The 14,251-nt window shown below is 37.1% G+C and overlaps 1 pseudogene; it reads left to right on the top strand.

Moving 5' to 3' along the window:
* The first annotated feature begins 5,766 nt into the window (after positions 1 to 5,766).
* Positions 5,767 to 11,757, top strand: LOC107747619 (ovarian aromatase-like; annotated as a pseudogene).
* The last annotated feature ends 2,494 nt before the right edge of the window (positions 11,758 to 14,251 follow it).

Raw genomic sequence — 14,251 nt, 5'->3', positions numbered from 1 at the left:
TTTTTTTTTTTTAGGTCAGCCAAGTTCTTTACCAAGAGTGATATATTTCACTTAAAATGATCTAAAATGGTCAATAAATAGTCTCAATGATTAGGATATTTTAATAATTCTTTGACTGACAACTGTTCATTAAATGAACTCAAATCTTTTAAAAAGGTTTTACTGTATTTAGTATCAGCATTGGGGGTAATGCATATGTTACATTATTAGAACCAATTAAAAAAAAGTTTGTGTGGTTTGTGTAATTGAATCTTTAAAACAGAATTTTAAGACACCTAGAAATACAGTGAATTGCATATTCTTGAGCACAGCTGTATATTTAACAAGTAATGTCTGTGAAATTATTGATACTTATTATTTCTGAAATTCTGAATAGAAAGTCTACAGGTGAGAGTCAGTAAGTCTCTTCCTGTCTGAGTGGGTGGTTCTTGGCCAGAATAAGCTACAAAATGCACCATGCTGGCATTAGAGAAGTCTGGCTTGAAAAACGAATTGACTTTAACCATAAACCTGTTTAAAACTCAAAATTCAGTCAAGGTCAGTCAAGTTCACTGACTCTCCTGACAGATAATGAGGGACTAGACCATGAAAAGGTTATTAAGAAGTAGGCTATAACTAATTCAACATGACATGCAAATCTAGATTTCTGCCCTTAACGCAATCCACTATGTTGAAAAAGAAGATAAAATTATGTATATCATCTATATAGCAATGCAATGCAGAGTTTCCTAATAACATCTCCTAAAGAGTGCATGTGCAAAATGAATTACAAAGGGCCTGAAACAGAGTCTTGTGGAACAACGTATTTTAATGTATTTAGGATGGTTCTTCATTTACACAAGCAGGCAATTACTGATTTTCTTTTTCAATTATTATTTTTTTTTAATGAGATGCAAGAACATACAAAACTACAACCAAATGGGTGATAATGGAAAATGGAAAAAAAGAGAGAGAGATACTTGCTATTTATGCAAAACTTTTATGTAACAGGCCCTCAGACCTCAAAGAGGTCAGTTGAGTGGACATTGGACTGTGTTCAGTAAAGCGAAGTGGTTTGGCTTCTCTCCTTATGCGTTGTCTCAAACATTGCTGTTATTATCTGTCACTTGGCAGTCCTCATGAGAAACCGAACAAACGTCCACCCACAACAGCCGTATGGCTAACATTGCTTTCACTGAGCTAAACACACAACCATAATAGAGATCAACACAAACCCTCCCCAGGATGCAAGGTGTTAGTGATGGGCTAGCAAAGTAATTCAGTGGATGGACAATAAAAATGTCATAATCATGAAAAATGTAACTGTACTTATTGAGTTTTGTAGCTAATATTTATCACAAAATGCAGTTTCCGCAAACACAATATAAGCACTATATTGGATGTCTTTGTAAGAAAGCACCAGCAAGCAACATAAATGTAAATGATCTATAAATTTATGTTTGACAGTCCCCACAATTCCCTTCCTTGTGGCTTCCTGCCCACAGTTTTGCTACAGGGGACAAACAACTTATTTGAAGAATTGCGAAACTCAAGGACCACAAAGACCTTATTGAAGTGACAACATATTTAAGTGACGTGTCTTTCAATGTGCAGAGGGACACTTTGTTCTCCAATGAATTAAAGGTTACTTGTTTCATTCCGAGAAAGACATTCCTGCCCCAAATACGTAGTGTGTGATGTTGATGCATGTTCAAAAGGTCGACTCCTTTATGAGAGGCTCAAAGTCTTTATTAAGACCACCCTGAGATTCTGACATACATGAAAATTCCCCCTTACACTACCATGTAGTCACATAACTCAATATACCCCACAAGTCAATTAAACTAATAAATATCAGTCACAAATGAGGAAGTAAATGAGCACAGATCACAGAAACATGAGAGTGGGCATATTTTACTCAGAACACTGTAGCAAGCACTTAAACAAGCTAAAATCACGTTAGCAGCCACAATCGATACCTGTTTTGCACGGGCGAAGGCCACTCACATTTATTTTTTAATTTTTTTTCACAGTTATGTAGGTATGGTATTTAGCCAATGGTTTCTTATTTAAGGTACTGTAACTTACAGTAACATTACAGCTTCAGTCCCCCTGGAGTAACCTGAAGTTAAGCATTTTGCTCAAGGGTACGGTGGTTCAAATAACCCCCTTTGGGCCTTAACCCAGCAACATCTATAGTTAAATCCTCAGGGGTTTAACCATTAAGCTGCTGCCATAAAATATTGGCCTGCATTTAATTCTTCTACATCATAACTAAGAATCAAAGTGAGGAAAATTGTGAAAATGGAGTTAATACAGCAGACGGGGCAATGTATATGGGATGAGATGTGAGAAAACGAATGTGTGAAATTAAGGTACACACATTCATATATTGGCACATGAACTACTGTATGAGGGATCCTCCCTTTACACAGAAAATACCGGAATGCTGCATGCATCTGCTCTAAACGCACTCAAACATGTCAGCTTATTTCCATAAATTCTTTAGCGATGAAAGTGGGCGTTCAGTGGATTCACAACGTCTCTGAATCTGATAGACACACAAAAAGGGCAGACTGAAGACACAAAATAGCATTTGTGCTCATTGTAACAAATTTGTTTTTGTTTTAAATTGAATGGTGAAAACCATAAAATACCTAAATAATCCTGATGCTTTAAGACTGAATAAGAAACACATGAAGAATGTTGATAATAAAATCAATTAATTTAATAATAATGTATTTGAGACAAGGGTTCTGGGTAGTGTGGCCATCCATAAAGTTTAAGTCAAACTGTCTGGTTTTGAAATACCATGTCTTTATCCAGTGGTATATAATAAACAAATGAATAATTAAGAGAATGAATAGAAAAATAAGTAGGCGGTGTTTAACTTAATATTAAGTGACATACATTTTAGATACAATATTGTCAATATTGACAGTTGTTTTTTTCTTCTCAGTATTTTGCCAATGAAAATAGTTCCAAACAAAATGCAGCAGAACCTTTGCATCTCCATTTAACACAGTGGTGTTTCATTCCTGAATGATTCAGCGTTTTGGATGAATCAGGTGAGTCAGTGATTCAATGACACATTTATAGAGACATTAGACTTGTTTGCGATGTGCCTCGCCTGAAATGTAGGCGAGAGTAGGCGGCTGCAGTGAGGGGAGGAGTGAAATAAGCGCAGTCAAGACGGACAGTTCTGCCCCTCTCGAAGGGAACAGATACCAACGAGATCAAAGGAAGATCTCACATGCTGTGTTGCTAATAAACACGATATAATTTCAGTTCTGTTGCTTTTATATGAAAATAAATATGATGAACAAGACACTCAAAGTGCTTGCTATTTAATTCCATACGAAAGGTGTATTTATCATCCATTTTTACTTTAATACAAACATGTATTTTAGATTTTTATAGAAATATGACAATCACATATCTCACACGGAGATCGCACTGTCATTGTGTTTGGGAACATTCATGCATAATTTAAATACATAATCAGAAGGAACCAGATAAAAAAAATAAAACATTTTAGAAGAGAACGCAGCATCACAGTTGTCTGAACCTAAGAGCATTAAGCTGTGCCGTCAGTCAGTCGTTTCCCATCAAGCTTTTGATCAGCGCAGTCGGTGGAGAGCAACTGCGCTCGACTGCACAATCCGACACAGCCACCTCGCCGTCGCGAGAGTTTTTTGGCACACATCAGCATGACATCAGAGCAAGTCGGACATAACTCGGACACTTTTCTAACCAGCATGCATCTCGCGGTGATCGGTTCTGCGCAGATTTTGCTCATCTCAAACAAGCCTATTTATTTATAAAGTCACTTGATTTGTTCTAAAATAATCATTTTGAATGAATCAGTTGAATGAATTATTCAGTGGACTCACAGTGACTTATCATTTGCTACTGGCAATTTTAATTTCATATTTAAAGTATTACTTAATTTTCCAACATTTCATATTTCTATATTCAAATATATTTCATATTAAAAACATGAATGCTATTTTAATTGCAGTGTAAATGCAATTATGCCACATTTGAGCTGCATTAAACAGTCCGTGTAAATATCTCCAAATGCCACCTAATGCTGCGTTCAAGTCCTCCTGGGACGTTCGCACTTACGAGTTGACAAGTCGTAATTATGACGTCAGGTGCATTCAAGTCAGTTTAGTTGGCACAAGATGGCGGTGTACCTTCTTTTAATAAATTACAAGAAAATACAACAGGGTCTGCATTTTTTTTACTTGGATTTCATTAACTAGCTGCGTAACAAGAACATGACCAATTTAAGTTTATAGGACAACTAAACTATCAATTTAAACAAAAATTTACGTCAACTACGGACGTTGCATCCATCGATTCCGCCATGTTTCTCATTGACACGCCCCCAACTCGGAAACTCGGGGCTTAAAGAAAATGTTGAGTTTCCCACTCGTAATAACGACTTTGTGGTGGCGTTCAACTCGTAAATACGATCTATCCGACATGACTTGAACGCACCATTAGATACAGATTCTATCCCATGTCTGTAGTTAATTCATTTGATAGCCCTATAGCAGGAGTCGGCAAACTTGGCCCTTCCAGGCCACTTTCCTTCAGAGGTTATAGCTACAACCCTAATCAAACACACCTGAACCAGCTAATCATTGTCTTCTGTTGAGTGGAAAAGGGAAGGAGAAGAGAATGCGTCAGACCAGTGCTGCTGATGTTGAGGGTTACACTCACATGATTCATCTCGCTCAGCACAGACATGCATGACATTTTGAAATCGGAGAATTTTTTCACACCCCTCATAATCTAGATCAGTGGTTCTTAAACCTGTCCTGGAGTACCCCGAGCCCTGCACATTTTGTATGTCTCCCTCATCTACCACACCTGATTCAACTCATCAGCTCATTAGTGGAGACTGCAAGACCTGAAGTGGGTGTGTCAGATATAGGAAGATATACAAAATGTGCAGTGCTGGGGGTACTTCATGGAGAGGTTTGAGAACCCCTGTTCTAAGTTATTGTTCTAAATTTAAGAATTGAACATTTGTCACAATACACTGTATAAAACGCATGGAGATGAAGGTGAATGTTCCAAAAGTCTTTAATCCAACACACAGGGTAGCTTCAGCACAAACGTATCAGGGACGAGACCAGACAAATTGAACTGAACGGAGAGAACTTCAGTACAAAGTGCAAATGAGGTGATTAGTAGCAACACAGCTGAATGAAATGACAAATCAAATCAGTAACCGTGACAACAAACACGGGCAGGGAAATAATGCAAACGCAAAACAAAGTCCAGACTGAATGACACTGTGACAACATAAAAGATGACACATTTGTTTCTTTTATTGTCCACTTGTTTTGGAAATTTGTTAGTTTGTTTGCTAAATAATAATAATAATAATACTTCTCAACAAGCTGCATTGGTTAAGGGTAGGGTTTAAGTCAATAACCTCTAGTATGCCTAAGTCTGAAAAACTTTTTTTTTGAGCAGGAGAGCCTGTAGAATGACTCAAGGTGATGCCGCAGATGTCTCGTATCTGCTAAAGTCTTTGATGTCTTAATGAAAATATGATGCAGAGATGAGTTTGGTTTGATTTGCACATGTCATGACAATGTTTTGGAAACTGATGCTGAAGGACACGAGGAGCACACAAGGTTACGCTGAGTTTTTATTTTGACTTGATTTATCCTGATCCAATCCCATGTAACCACTCACATATAAAAGAGTATGTCTGCAGTTCTGGTGCTTCAGACTTGAGGAAGCTGTAATTCTCAATCCATTCTTATGGCAGGTGAACTTCTCCAGCCCTGCGGAATGAAGCAGGTGCATCTCGGTGAGGCTGTTCTGGACCTTCTGATGAAAGGAGCCCATAACAGCAGTGACGGTGCTCGAGACAATGTGTGCGGAGCCATGGCCACACTACTGCTGCTGTTACTCTGCCTGCTGCTGGCCATCAAACACCATTGGGCAGAGAAAGACCATGTGCCGGGTTGGTAGGGTTCATTTGAAAATGTGTCCTTTATTATTTAACACAGCATTTTCTTTATCAAATCCATTACAAATACTTTTTTTTTTAAGTGATGGTTATGGGAAAGAGGAGTTTTCAGTTGGTCACATCTCCTATCATGCAGTGTTTTGCCTTTTTATCATTTGTTCATGACTATGCTATCTACATTTTGGGTAGACAGTATAGTCACACATTCTAATTGGATAATTAAATGTTCAGAGTAAAAGTAAAAGCCCCACACGATACATTAATTATAAATATTTATTTTGTCCTAAAAGCTCTGTGTATAATAATAATTAAGAAAATATTGTTTTTAAACAGATTCAGATTTGTTATAGCATGTCACAATCCTCATTGTATCAATTACTTGTTTGCTGCAATGTTTCATTCAGGTCCTTGTTTCTTCCGTTTTGGGTAGACAGTATAGTCACACATTCTAATTGGATAATTAAATGTTCAGAGTAAAAGTAAAAGCCCCACACGATACATTAATTATAAATATTTATTTTGTCCTAAAAGCTCTGTGTATAATAATAATTAAGAAAATATATTTTTTTAAACAGATTCAGATTTGTTATAGCATGTCACAATCCTCATTGTCTCAATTACTTGTTTGCTGCAATGTTTCATTCAGGTCCTTGTTTCTTCCAGGGTCTGGGTCCTCTTCTCTTTTACTGTCGATTCATGGTCTGGGATCGGCACTGCCAGCAACTACTACAACAGCAGATACGGATACATTGTGCGGGTCTGGATCAATGGTGAGGAAACTCTCATCTTGAGCAGGTAAGTTCTCTCACACACACAAACACCACCCCTTATGAAAAAGACATTACACTTGAGCATATTTTTTTAAAAAGTGTACCTATTACAGAAATAATATAATTTAAAAGAATTTACTTAGTGCAAACTGAATGTAATGTTTACAGGGCACGTAACTGCATGTTATTTACAATTGTTATATCCAATGCAATTGAGAGTGCATATTTGTATATAATTTCATAGTTACTTCTGTTATATATCTGAAATATGATTAAAATGTACTGCCAAATACACTGCTAAGCATATATGGTAAACTAAACTAAATTTCAATGTCAGTTCTATTGGAGCTTGTATGTCATATATTTATTATTACACATTTATAACGATGAAGTTTAAATTCAGTACATTAAAAAATATATATATTAACTTTTTTTAAATATAAAACACTACATTTAAAATTATAATAATTTTTTTTTACCTGTTATATATCTGAAATATGATTAAAATGTACTGCCAAATACACTGCTAAGCATATATGGTAAACTAAACTAAATTTCAATGTCAGTTCTATTGGAGCTTGTATGTCATATATTTATTATTACACATTTATAACGATGAAGTTTAAATTCAGTACATTAAAAAATATATATTAACTTTTTAAATATAAAACACTACATTTAAAATTATAATCAATTTTTTTTACATATGCTTTAGTATGGTAGTCAACCCACCTACATTTCATTATTACAAAATACACTTTTTAAAATATACTTGTGTGTTATTTTTAATGCACTTAAGTGACAGAATATACCATCACCATATCACAGAATGTTCCAGGATAAATTAACTCAAATGTGGCATTCTAATGCTGTGCGTATCACAGGTCATCTGCTGTGTATCATGTGTTGAGGAAATCACTGTACACCTCACGATTTGGGAGCAAACTGGGTCTGCAGTGTATCGGAATGCATGAACGGGGCATTATATTCAACTCAAATGTGGCACTCTGGAAGAAATCCGTACCTTTTATGATAAAGGTGGGCATGTTTTTTTAATATGCAAGTTATGCTGTACTGAAGGAGAACAGGCTGATTCAAACTGCATGGCATGTGCGTGTGTGCGTGTGTGCTTGTGTGTGTGTGTGACCGCTCTAACAGTTCCAGGGCTTCAGAGAACTTTGGAGATTTGCATCACTTCCACAAACACACACCTGGATAATCTGTCACACCTGATGGATGCTCGGGGACAGGTGGACATCCTCAACTTACTGCGGTGCATTGTAGTGGACATATCCAACAGACTGTTTCTAGGAGTCCCTCTCAATGGTCAGTCTTGAGAAACACTTAGACTATCATATACTATATACTAAGAGTATATAGGCACTTAAATCACATTTAATAATCATTTAATAATACAAATTATCTAATACATATTATGTAATAAATCTTACCAACTCTAAACAATTGTACAGTATTATATTTTTATTTGCTATGTATATTGGCATTATGCAATCTTAAATAATGTGCTTAAGGGCATGATTGATGTTCTCTCTATTGTTTGTGATCATATGATTAATATTGCAATTTTAGTATGTGATATACATTGAAGTTTCATTATAAATGTAATTGCCGGTTTCTTGCTGCTGTGTTGTAGAGCATGATCTGCTTCAGAAGATTCATGCATATTTTGACACATGGCAGACAGTATTAATCAAACCTGATGTGTACTTCAGACTGGCCTGGTTGCACAGGAAGCACAAGAGAGACTTGTGAGTTCATGAGATGTCATTTTGGAGATGTATGTAGTGTAAATACCATGGTATATGAATGTGATAACTTCTGATACCTTTGTAAGGAACACTTACACAAATGCAGAATCCAGAGAGCTTTAAAAACCTCTTTTAGGACTGAATTGTAAAGTTTTTTTTTTCTGTTGTGAACATTTGTAAAGGCTTTGAAGTGTTTTTTTATGGTGTGTGTGTGTTTCAGTCAGGAGTTGCAGGATGCCATTGCGGCTCTGATCGAGCAGAAGAGAGTTCAACTGTTACATGCAGAAAAACTTGACCAGCTCGACTTCACAGCAGAGCTGATATTTGCTCAGGTGAATGTGACAAGCCAGAATGTCACACACACTTCTGAAACGTGTGTGTGTGTGTGTGTTTAGAGCCACGGGGAGCTGAGCACTGAGAACGTCAGGCAGTGTGTGTTGGAGATGGTGATCGCAGCTCCAGACACTCTCTCTATCAGTCTGTTCTTCATGTTGCTGTTGATCAAACAGAATCCAGACGTCGAATTAAAAATCCTGCAGGAAATTAACACTGTCCTAGGTATGAGCAGACACCAAATTCAGTTATCGTACTTTAAAAGGAATTATTTCCTCATCCTTATATCATTTCAAACCTGTATTCTGGACATTTTCTGTAGTACACAAGAAAAATGTAGAAGAGTCTATTCATAACTCTTTTCCATTCATTGAAATACTTCAAAAGAAAGCAGTTTATGACGTTCTATAACAGGTTGTAATGACATGAAAGTGATTTAAATACTGACAGAATTTTCATTTTTGGATTAATTATTCCGTTTTGATTGTATAGTAAGTGTATGTTTCATTCACATGATTGTCTGGTTATATGAATATCATGTTATGATTGTGTTTTGTAGCAGGTAGGAGCCTGCAGCACTCACATCTGTCCAGGTTACACATTCTGGAGAGTTTTATCAACGAGTCGCTCCGGTTCCATCCGTTCGTGGACTTCACAATGCGCCGGACGCTGGATGATGATGTCATCTAGGGCTACAAAGTAAAGAAAGGAACAAACATCATACTGAACGTGGGTCGGATGCACCGATCCGAATTCTTCCCCTTCAGTCTAGACAACTTCCAGAAAAATGTGAGTCTTCATTTGGGAGTCTTCAAATCCACAAATTTTCATTGTCAGTGCCATTACAAACATTTACCATAGTAAAACTATTAGCCATCACTGAAATAAATAATATATATTTTTTAATAAATTAATAAGAAAGATTCTGCGATTGTTTTAGGAAGATCCCATGCTAATTTTATTATTTTTTAAATAATACATTTTTTAATGATTTTTATATTGTTTAGTCTTCAGTGCCCTTACAAACATTTACCATCACTCCAAAAAAAAAATATTCTGAATTAATTTATTATTTTCTAATAATAATTGTAACGGGGCAAACGAGACGTGCGGATCCATCTGCAAAGCTTTATTCAAAGGCGTGGTCATAAAACAGGCGAGAGTTAGACAATGGCAAACAGGTATGTTGTAGGCATGACAAAAGAGTAATCCAAGGACAGGCGTGGGTCGAACGACGGCGAACATTAGTGATGTTACGTTCTGTGCCGAGGCTTCGGAGCATGTGTCGAGAAATCCCAGCAGCTTTCAGTGAAGCACGTATCGAGGCTTGTATCGCTTTAGAGCAATGATGTCATTGATGACGTCCGAAGCCTCGCTTGGCCAGACTGGTTCAGGAAGCGGTTCAAATCTTGTAAATATACAGTCCTCTGCCCTGTTAAACCCAGTCACTTTCCAGTTTTAGACCAATAATATTGCCCCTCCCGCCTATTATGGGCAAACGAGACGTGCGGATCCATCTGCAAAGCTTTATTCAAAGGCGTGGTCATAAAACAGGCGAGGGTTAGACAATGGCAAACAGGTATGTTGTAGGCATGACAAAAGAGTAATCCAAGGACAGGCGTGGGTCGAACGACGGCGAACATTAGTGATGTTACGTTCTGTGCCGAGGCTTCGGAGCATGTGTCGAGAAATCCCACAGTGTATCACAGATCACATCAGGTCATCTGTAATGTATCTGCTTGTTTTACACTCTTTGGGCACCAGGTGGTAGTGTGAGCAAATGAAGCATCGAGAAATTAACCCTTTTGTGAACCACTTGACTGAAAAGCTTCAATGCTTCATGAGGCTTCATCTCACCATCACTAGCGAACATAATCCAGAGGGCGAAGCAAACGGGTAATCCAACAGACAGGCTAAATAATCAGGAAACAGGCAATCAGGAAACAAGACGTGACTAGACTTAGACTAGAACTAGGACCAGGAACTGGCTCCGTAATGTTGCTATCACTGACAGAGAGATAAGTGCAAACAATACTCGGCGATTTGAAAGAGGAAGTCCATGACTTATAAAGTGTGTTTGATTGTTTGCAGCTGTGTGTGTAATCAGTGCAATGGATGATGGGAAATGTAGTCCGGGGTGACATGTGAAAGTCTGTGTAGTGAGAGAGTCAATATAATGGAAGAGTGACCTCTGGTGGCAATTGGACAGAAGTCCATGACAGAGCCGTGACAAGTCCATGATTCGTGACAATAATAGTAATAGGAGTCCGTATTTAATAAATCAAAATCGTATATTTTGTGTCCATGGCAACAGCAACAGAGTAATACCATTCTCTGTCTCTCTTTCAAGGTGCCGAGTCGTTTCTTTCAGCCTTTCGGATCAGGCCCGCGGTCGTGTGTGGGGAAGCATATCGCTATGGTGATGATGAAGTCCATTCTTGTGACACTGCTGTCTCGTTTCTCTGTGTGTCCTGTGAAGGGCTGTACTGTAGACAGCATCTCACAAACCAATGACCTGTCACAGCAGCCGGTGGAGGAGCCCTCGAGCCTCAGCATGCAGCTCATCCTCAGAAACTCTCTCTGATTCACCTCTAATGTATCTGCTCCTTTGTCATTATTAACATGTATTTATATACTGCTTTTAGTAGTCAGAGATATTTAATTCATATGCAAAAATAAGTCAAAAGTATTCTCAAATGGTGTAACTGTAACTGCTTTTTTATTTTTTTTTTAAATGTGTAGTTTTACTATTACAAATATGAATAGACACACACACACACACATATATACACATGCATGTATAAGTGCAAACCAAAAGCAAAACACAAAAATTGTGGAAACAGATACGCAAATTTATAAAGTAGAGCAATTTTAAAAGAAATAGAAAATGCATAAATAAAGTAATTTGTAATAATAAAATATCGTATAGGCTAGGTGGCCTAAACAATATTTCAATATTATTGTATGTTATTTACTCATGAATTGTTTCATGGTTCATAATTGTTTTCCTGTTTGTTTTAATTGTTTTTGTTTCAGAAACTGTCTTTCTAATAATAATAATAATAATCAGGGGTGTAAGGTGTCCTCTATAAAAGAACAGTAATCCACATAATAGTAGCTAAAGTTATTTCTTGTAATACAATATAAGTAACATTTATGTGTGTAGATACATTGTAAAAAAAACAACAAAAAAACAGACACAAGTCACACTGAAGCAGACATAGACATACTGCACTGCTAAAACACAACAGTCCTTGTGGTGCCTTAATAGGAAAGGGGTTTTTCCATTACTTGATAAATTATCAAATGTGTGGTGCATGTGTTTAATTGTGATAAAACACTTCCAGTATGTCTGCATTTCGTATATGCCGTCATACAGTAATTTTCATCAGCAGAGGGCACTGTTACACCATGTTAGGACAGTGTGAACACTGTATGTGTATAAATCATCTGTTTTAATTTAAATGATTGAGAATTCAGAGCTGTCAAGTTTTAAATGAGTTCAGTGAATTCAAAACTAGTTGGACTCAACAGATGTTCAGCAGAGCCCATTTGTACAGCTCCTGTGTGTAGCTGGCAGGCAGCATAAGGGTCTCAGGGTCCATTAGTTTTCAAGGGCCATTTCTTCCACATGGGGCCCATAAAGACGTCAGCCAACATGTAGAGACCATGAAACACACGCATACACACACACCACTTAATGTAAAACAGTCAAGATTAACTTATTTGGTATGCATATTAAATGATTTCTAAATTACATTTGCATTGGTTGTTTTGATGTATTATAATCATAATCAGGCTGTCTAAAGTGGACCATTCAGACAGACCGGATCCCTTATTGTTTTAGAATCAGTGGCCAACACTTATATGAAGACGGAAATGAATATGACGCATGTCTCGTTATTGCCGTGGTAACCTGCACAGCTGTGTTAGTGGCAACCAGATGACACTGTAGACAAATACACATTGTTACACTAAAACAAAACACACACCTGCCTGATCCAGAGATCTCCATGTCAATGCTCTCTAAACAGGAAACAGGAAAATGTTTATCACCAAACACATTGAGATAGTCATGCCTTCAGAGCGCTGAGAAACTGCACAAAAGAAGAAGAGCTACAGCTGAAATGAATAAAAGATCAAGAGAGCGTCATTTGGCCACTTTCATGACAATTCTCTAAATATTAACAGGAATAAATAAGTAAAGCATCTGTTAAATGAGTGGTCCTCCCAAAAATTAAAATGCTTCAAACCATTACATTCTTTCTTCAGAGGAACAGAAAAGGAAAGACAGTGCAAAATGTTCACGCTGCTCCTTTCCAAACAATGAAAATGAATGCTGATGTAATTTTAATTGCATTTAAAAAATGTATTGATTTAGTTATTTGAAAATATGATTAAGATGTGTACACTCACGTGTATTTAATGCACAAGGTTGTTACTTTGCATTCTGAGTCATTAAATTTGAACTTGAAATTGATGTGAAGGTTTTCCAAAACCAAATAAAACCAGCATGAATGCAGGATACATTCCTAAGAAATCCTGCATTTAAAGCTAATGTTTCATTATCTTGAACACTCTAACTTGTCATTGACCCACATGTCAAATATCTATAACCAACGTTTCCTTTGCTAATTCAAGGTAAACTCTATGATAAGAGAGGATGTCTTAAGCAGCCTGAAAAAAAGAAGCTGTTTAGCTTCTGTTTAGAAATCCCGCACTGAGATGAAATCTACAGATGTCCATCTAGACTGCTGTTCTCTCAGATGACCTTTGCCAGTCCAGATCAGTTTCACACTCAAACACAGCAAATAGATTTTTGCAAGAGATAAACTAAATTATCTGGTCTAACAGGAAGAAATGTTCAGAAGAAGAAGAAATCTGCTTTGCAAAACGCCAAACACCAGGAAACAGTACTGCCATGATCAACAAAATATGACGGGTGTTCTGGGTGGTGGCTTACTAATAGCAATAGCTATTACGAACTCTAGTAAAATACCCCAGTAAAGTATAACTTCCATGTCTGTCATTAGAGATCACCATATAAATGACCTGAGAACCATTTTCACCAACAACATTTCTCTCAGCTGTGCCAGATTCACGAGCGAAATCGCTCATTTGTTTTGATCTAACATCAGTCAAACGGGTTTGCAAAATGGTCTGAAATGGTTTGGATTCAGTTTGATTCATTTGGAAAATTCACTCGCGCGCTGAATTGTTTGCAGCAGTTTCACATCGAAAACTCGGAAATTCCATCGTTTAAACGTCTTTATCGATTGTTTTAAGCTTTATCGAACTCTGCTATGGTTGGCTTATAGTTGTGTATGTTTGACAGCCTATCACCTTGTCCTAACTACATGTGAAGCGATGCCGCGACTCGCGATTAAAAGTATCTTTTCCAT

Source organism: Sinocyclocheilus rhinocerous, unplaced genomic scaffold (genome assembly GCF_001515625.1).
Source record: "Sinocyclocheilus rhinocerous isolate Xijiao unplaced genomic scaffold, SAMN03320098_v1.1 scaffold1430, whole genome shotgun sequence".
NCBI classification, from domain to species: Eukaryota; Metazoa; Chordata; class Actinopteri; order Cypriniformes; family Cyprinidae; genus Sinocyclocheilus; species Sinocyclocheilus rhinocerous.
The sequence above is the reverse complement of the archived record's forward strand: the minus strand, read 5'-3'. Positions and strand labels throughout refer to the sequence as shown.